The sequence below is a fragment of the Solanum verrucosum genome, unplaced genomic scaffold (genome assembly GCF_900185275.1).
Source record: "Solanum verrucosum unplaced genomic scaffold, falcon-dt-bn FXZP01000176.1, whole genome shotgun sequence".
Lineage (NCBI taxonomy): Eukaryota > Viridiplantae > Streptophyta > Magnoliopsida > Solanales > Solanaceae > Solanum > Solanum verrucosum.
This window is the reverse complement of record NW_026020412.1, coordinates 2,901,458-2,908,758: the sequence shown is the minus strand read 5'-3', so window position 1 is coordinate 2,908,758 and position 7,301 is coordinate 2,901,458. Positions and strand designations below refer to the sequence as shown.

At 33.1% G+C, this 7,301-nt stretch overlaps 2 pseudogenes; one reads left to right on the top strand and one right to left on the bottom strand.

The window, feature by feature from the left end:
* Window positions 1-2,920: 2,920 nt before the first annotated feature.
* LOC125840681 (uncharacterized) lies at window positions 2,921-5,236 on the top strand (annotated as a pseudogene).
* A 114-nt stretch (window positions 5,237-5,350) lies between these two features.
* LOC125840680 (uncharacterized) lies at window positions 5,351-7,012 on the bottom strand (annotated as a pseudogene).
* Window positions 7,013-7,301: the final 289 nt, after the last annotated feature.

Below are 7,301 nucleotides of genomic sequence, written 5' to 3'. Positions count from 1 at the left end.
TTCATGACAGGACTAAGCACGTTGAGATTGATAGTCACTTTGTCAGAGAAACGATACTCTCAGGAGAGATTGTTACAAAATTTGTGAAGTCAAGTGGTTAACTTGCAATATCTTCACGAAGTTCCTCACGGGTCCTCGTACTAATTACATTTGCAACAAGCTAGGTACATATGATTTGTATGCACCAATTTGAAGGGGAGTGTTAGAAAAGGAATAGGTATACACAATCCTACTTAAAATAGGAATAGGAATAATATATAGTATCCTACTTGGTAAAGAATTATATTATAGTATCTATAAATAGTCTCTGTGTAATAATGTAGATATACAATTCAGTAATATTTTTCTCCTATATTTCTCACATTTACTAAAAAACAAAACAACAACCAGACAATGTTATAAGAAGGTGACCCACTCCATATCCCGGGTTTTTGGACATAAAGCACCAAGTTGATGAACACTCAACGGGGTTCTCTTGATGGACTGTTGAGGTTTGCTTTTAGTTACTGCAGTAACTTTTAGCAAAATAAGTTATTTAGTTTGAATAAATTTGAATTTTGAATTTTAGTTAATTTGTTTATGTTGTTGAGATATTTTAGGTTGTTTAAATTTTAAATTATGCAGATTATGTGTTTTATGTTGGCTATTTAAATCCCCTCAATACTTAATAAAATTATTGAAAGTCATTTCAATCCATTGAGAGACATTTTCAATCTTTTTGTGTTGTCCCATTTTTAAAAAACACCAACAGTGGTATCAAGAGCTTCATTGATCTTAAGGGATCTGTGAAATCTTCCAAAGAACTACCATGCATTTTTAACCAGTAAGGGCTACCTTTTTAACCCATCAGGGCTACCCATTTTAACCTATCAAGGTTACCTTTTCAAGCCGTGTTTTTTTCAACACAAAGACTTTTCTTAATCAATTTTTAACCAAAAATAATGGCAAGCAGCAGGCTCTCTTTGAATGCCCCACAAATTTTCACAGCCGAAAACTATCAAATTTGGTCTGTGAGAATAAAATCATATTTTGAAACCTATGTGATATGTGAGGTTGGGATGGAAGAAAAACCCTTACAACCTCTCTCTACAAATCATACAAAGTTCAAATTAAAACACTTTCAAAAAAGCTTCTACACAAGACAATGCCATCACATGTGTTTTTGAAGAATAAAATCAAAAGAAGAGAAAGAAAAAAGAAGAAATTTTGCAAGTTCAAAAACAATGAAAAAAATCCAGCATCAACTACCAAAGAAAAAATTGAGAAGGAGCATTTTTTTCAATTGCAGTAACTAAAGCAATGGAGGAGTGTTGAAGTTTGCTTTTAGTTACTGCAGTAACTTTTAGCAAAATAAGTTATTTAGTTTGAATAAATTTGAATTTTGAATTTTAGTTAGTTTGTTTATGTTGTTGAGATATTTTAGGTTGTTTAAATTTTAAATTATGTAGATTATGTGTTTTATGTTGGCTATTTGAAGCCCCTCAATGCTTAATAAAATTATTGAAAGTCATTTCAATCCATTGAGAGACATTTTCAATCTTTTTGTGTTGCCCCATTTTAAAAAACACCAACATGAACACTTCATTTGCCTCTTTTGACATATACCTCTTTTGGCACCAAACAAGTCTTCTTTCAACCCTTTCTTAGGTATGAATTGCAAAAAAAAGAGATGAATCAAAATTGCAAGACATTAACTGTCAATACACGCTAATCCTTCTTTAGCGGTGACGTCTTGATAGACATGAGATACAGTGAGACTCCAAGGAGCTATAGTATTCTAAAGGCATGAAGAGTCGAAGGAATAAAAGAGGAAATGAATAGGCCTCTATGCCCATGCGACTAAGAACTGAAAATAATATACCTCAAAAATTCATTTATCAGCCCTTTGCTATGGGATGATATTCCCTTCTGGTGTCTTTCCATATTTCCGACAGCCTGATCATCAAAAGTAAATGCCACGATACCCTACAAGATGAAGTAAATTAATATGAGGGTCAGATAACATACAGAATTTGAAAATGTTGCTTGATGCAAAAGTACCTTGTGTGCAGCTTTGCTGAATTGGGTGGCAGCATCACTTAAGGCATAGACGGTGTTACTCAAAGGACTAGAGGTCCCTTGTGCCATGCCTTTAATAAAACCTGCACGAGTCTGCAGAAAGAGCTGGGTTTACATCTAGTTGGAAGGGTAAAAGAGCAGATAATGCATAAGGTACCTGGAAAACACTTTGTACAGGAGTTGACAAGAAATCTTTGAGGCCAAGACCCATGCTCCTTGCAAATCCCATAGGATTTCCAATAACTCCTGCTGAACCAAATACCTGCAGCAAACGACCATTTTTCATTGTCCATAACTACTAAGACCATTGCAAGGAACAAATTGTCCAGTTAATAAATGAACTATCAGATTGAAGATAATAAATCAAAGCTTGGCTATTTCAATCATTTACCAACATAGGCAAATGGATACTTACACGGAAACCAACAAATTTAGTTCATCTGAATAGCACTGAGTGACAAAAAACACTTAATCGGGAAGGTTTCTTATGAATCATCACAAGTATGACATCATTACAGAAATTTGTTAATTCCACAGTTAAAAGCAAGTACTATTTTAAGCTGGAAAACTACTTCCAGTTTTAGGTATTCGGACAAATGGATTGAAGTTCAGAAGCATTAGTAATGTCAATTGTCAGGTCTAGTCATAGTAAGATATCTAGGTTTTCCCACCTCTAATTCCTGCAGCATCCCAGGTTTCTTCTCTCTTCTCTTCAAGCTTATGCTTTTCTTTCTCTTAGAGACATTACATAGAGCTTTAAGAGTTATAGCCAAGGCATTTGGGATAGTTGATAATGAGAGATACTATGATGTGAAGGATCTGTAATGCCTAAAAGAAAGCCAGATACTTGATTAAAAGCCAGATGCCATCATTAGGTGTTACAGCAGATGAAGAAAAAAAATTGGGCATCAACAATGAGGTAACTAGTACAATCTTCTTTAGTATAACACCATAGAAGTTCCCGTACAAAAATATGAAACACGGCAATCAAAACACAACATGCAATCGAGGTGGTCCCTTGACAGATAATTTAAAGTTGGATTCTCAATCTATTAGTCTTCCCACAAAGTTCAGAGTATATTTTGGTCCAACCAATTAAAAATATTTTACATTTACATCTGATAGATCGGATAAGCTCTTCTCCCCTTCTCTTTACTCTACATTCTGCACATCTAAGGGAGTCCTAAAAGCAAAACAGGGAATCTCTGCCATGCCAGCAAAGACAGACAGTGGAGAAAACTGTTCCACCTAAAACCAGTTGAGAATGGGTAACAATTCTAAAATATCCACCGAGAAACTTAGTCTGTTATTGGAATTACCTCTTTTCACACACCTTTCACATTAAAGTACAAATTGAATATAATGAGACTTCTTGAAGCTTGTTCTATTTCAATGAAGCTCACATTTCAAGATCAGATATGTAGTGCAAGCAAAGCCTAGACCCTTTTGCAGACTCAACTCCTCAAGATTTATACCGGGATTTGAAATTCTGCTTGACACTTGATTCAGAAATCAGAACTGGGATGCTCTAGCCTAGACCTGATATTCAAGGCGCAGTCTGGTTTTGCCCGGAGAAGTATCAAGAACAATCTATATCTATGTGTTTTCTTAGTTAGTTGTTGTTTAGGACTTGTATACTTATTACTGACTTGGTTTGATATGTAATATTTGTAATTCAACTTTAGTATGTAGTAATACATTTTTAATTCAAGTTTAATACACTTTGCAGTTAATTAATTTATTAAGATTACTGAAAGTTAGTTTGACTAATTAAAGTTGAAGTTCAATTTCTCTGCAGGATCATAAATTCTGGAAACATCCGAATGTTGTGTATATTGCGAGTAGGTAGTCATTCTACATTAATCATAGTGTCATCGACCAAATTAAAATCTCTTTATCCGAAAAACAGCTTGAGCTGTTTAGGAATACATGTTTTTGTGACTTTCTTTACCTTCCAAAAGTGAACATACAACTCCAACTTATTCATTGCCTTATGAATAAGGAGTTAAAACACACTCCAGATAATGTGTTTGCTATTGAATACAAAAAGTTGATTTTTAGTCTTAAAGAATTTGGATTAGTTACTGGCTTAAATTGTGTTAGTGATGGCACTCTTGTCTATGTTCCAGATTCTAAGTTAGTTTGTTGAGAAGTTATTTTCCAGAACAAATCACTGTTCAAAAGAGTCATCTACGTGAGTTGTTTCTAGCTTAAAAATTCATAGATGATGATTCCGTTGTTTCATATGGTTGTTCTCTTCTTTATTAATGAATTTTTATTTTCATATGAGAACAATGAACACCAAATTAGTAATAAATATTTTTACATTGTGGAAAGTGGACAATTCAATTCATATCTGTGGGGATTAGATGTCTACAAGGAGTTGCTTGATTCTGTGTGGCACACGCTTAAATCAACCCATAAATACTATAGATTGGGTGGCTTGTCTCTTGCTCTTCAAATTTGGATATTTGATTGTTGTTCAAAAGTCGATGAAGATATAGCTATTCGGGTTTCTGATTCAATTCCAAGAATCTTGAATTGGAAGACAAATGTTGATAGTCCATGGCAAAAATATATTGAGAAATATTTCTTCATGCCTACAAAAAAAATAAGGTATTTGTACAAAGTTAATACATTGTTTAGTTCAACTCAAGTTAATATATCTATTTTTATTTTCTTTATTTGATTTTTCAGTTTGAGAACATAGTGGCTGGTGAAGATGAAGTTTATAAATTCAGGCATCTTGAACCTCATGATTACAATGCTGAAATTTTAAAATTGGAGCCCAAAGGATCAAGTCATGGTATAGACATGTTGACTAATGAAGTTATAGAATTGAAAAAAGAACTTATAAAGGTATATAAAAACTTGACTTTAGGCTTGTTTTTTTTCAAAATTGTTATTTTAATATTTGTGTATTGTTTGATTAACTACTAGGCAAATGAAAACCACTAAGCACTTGAATAGAAGATAGATTTAGGATTGAATCAAATCAAAGAATTTGTGGTGAATTCTAACAAACAACTATTTGAGGATATTTCTTTGTTATTTGGTAAGAGTGATGGTAGCAACTCTGTTATCCGAAATGCCTTCCTGTTATATGGTTTCTGGCTTTTCGGATAACAGAGCTGCTACCATCACTCTTAGCAAACAACAAAGAAATATCCTCAAATAGTTGTTTGTTAGAATTCACCACAAATTCTTTGATTTGATTAAATCCTAAATCTTTCTTCTTTTCAAGTGCTTTGTGGTTTTCATTCGCCTAATAGATAATCAAACATAACACATATTAAATAACAATTTTGAAAATAATCAAGCCTAAAGTCAAGTTTTTATATACCTTTATAAGTTCTTTTCTCAATTCTATAACTTCCTTAGTCAACATGTCTAGACCATGACTTGATTCTTTGGGCTTCAATTTTAAAATTTCAGCATTGTAATCACGAGGTTCAAGAAGCCTGAATTTATAAACTTCATCTTCACCGGCCACTATGTTCTCAAACTGAAAAATCAAATAAAGAAAATAAAGATAGATATATTAACTTGAGTTGAACTAAAAAATGTCATAAAATGTATTTACTTTGTACAAACACCTTATTTTTTTGTAGGCATGAAGAGATATTTCTCAATATATTTTTGTCATGGGCTATCAACAGTTGTCTTCCAATTCAAGATTCTTGGAATAGAATCAGAAACCCGAATAGCTATATCTTCATCGACTTTTGAACAACAATCAAATATCCAAATTTGAAGAGCAAGAGACAAGCCACCCAATCTATAGTATTTATGGGTTGATTTAAGCGTGTGCCACACAGAATCAAGCAACTCCTTGTAGACATTTAATCCCCACGGATATGAATTGAATTGTCCACTTTCCACAATGTAAAAATATCTATTACTAATTTGGTGTTCATTGTTCTCATAGGAAAATAAAAATTCATTAACAAAGAAGAGAACAACCAATGAAACAACGGAGTCATCATCTATGAATTCTTTAGCTAGAAACAACTCACGTAGAAGACTCTTTTGAACAGTGATTTGTTCTGGAAAATAAATTCTCAACAAACTAACTTAAAATCTGGAACATTGACAGGAGTGTCATCACTAACACAATTTAAGTCAATAACTAATCCAAATTCTCTTAGACTAAAAAACAATTTTTTGTCATGTATTTCAATAGCAAACACATTATCTGGAGTGTGTTTTAACTCCTTATTCATAAGGCAATGAATAAGTTGGAGTTGTATGTTCACTTTTGGAAGGTAAAGAAAGTCACAAAAACATGTATTCCTAAACAGCTCAAGCTATTTTTCGGATAAAGAGATTTTAATTTGGTCGATGACACTATAATTAATGTAAGATGACTACCTACTCGCAATATACACAACATCCGAATGTTTCTAGAATTTACGATCCTGCATATAAATAGAAATTCAAGTTCAATTTTAATTAGTCGAACTAACTATCACTAATCATAAATCAATTAACTGCAAAATGTATTAAACTTGAATTAAAAATGTATTACTACATATTAAAGTTGAATTAATGATGAATTACAAAAACTACATATCAAAGCAGGTTAGTAATTAGTATACAAGTCCTAAACAACAACTAACTAAGAGAACACATAGAAATAGATTGAAAATACTATCACATACCGGATCTCCACTCTCCGGTAGAATGACATTGTTCGCCAATCGTTTCCGTGGCTTTGCATCCTTCCCTGACTTCTTCTCCAGCACTGACTTCTTCTTCTCCGGCACAACTTTATTTTTCAATTTGTTCGACTGAAATTGAGGAGGTAAATCCTCAAATTCGTCATCGCTATTAACTATATTCTTAGCGGTAGATGCAATATAAACGCATCTTCTTTTCAATTTTCGCACATCGTTCACCTCTTTTACTCTTTTTTTACCTTCACAATACTTTTTCTGAACATGCTTTGTCTCATTGTTCTGCTCAACCTCTATACAATTCCCAAACTAAAATTGGACCGTCATTAACTTCGTTACTAGCAGAATTTTCCACACTAGAAGCTGAAATTTGACCCCTCATCCGACTCCTCCTTCAAATTATCCCCAATTTTGAATCATCTTAAGCCCAACCCTTAAAATTATAGTTGGGTTACCTACACTTGAGTTCAATTTTGACACCTCTACTTGTATGGATTAAGTGAATCATATAAATAGTGATTTTGGTAACTTCACGATGGCTGCTCGAAACTGGGAGGTTGGCAGAAA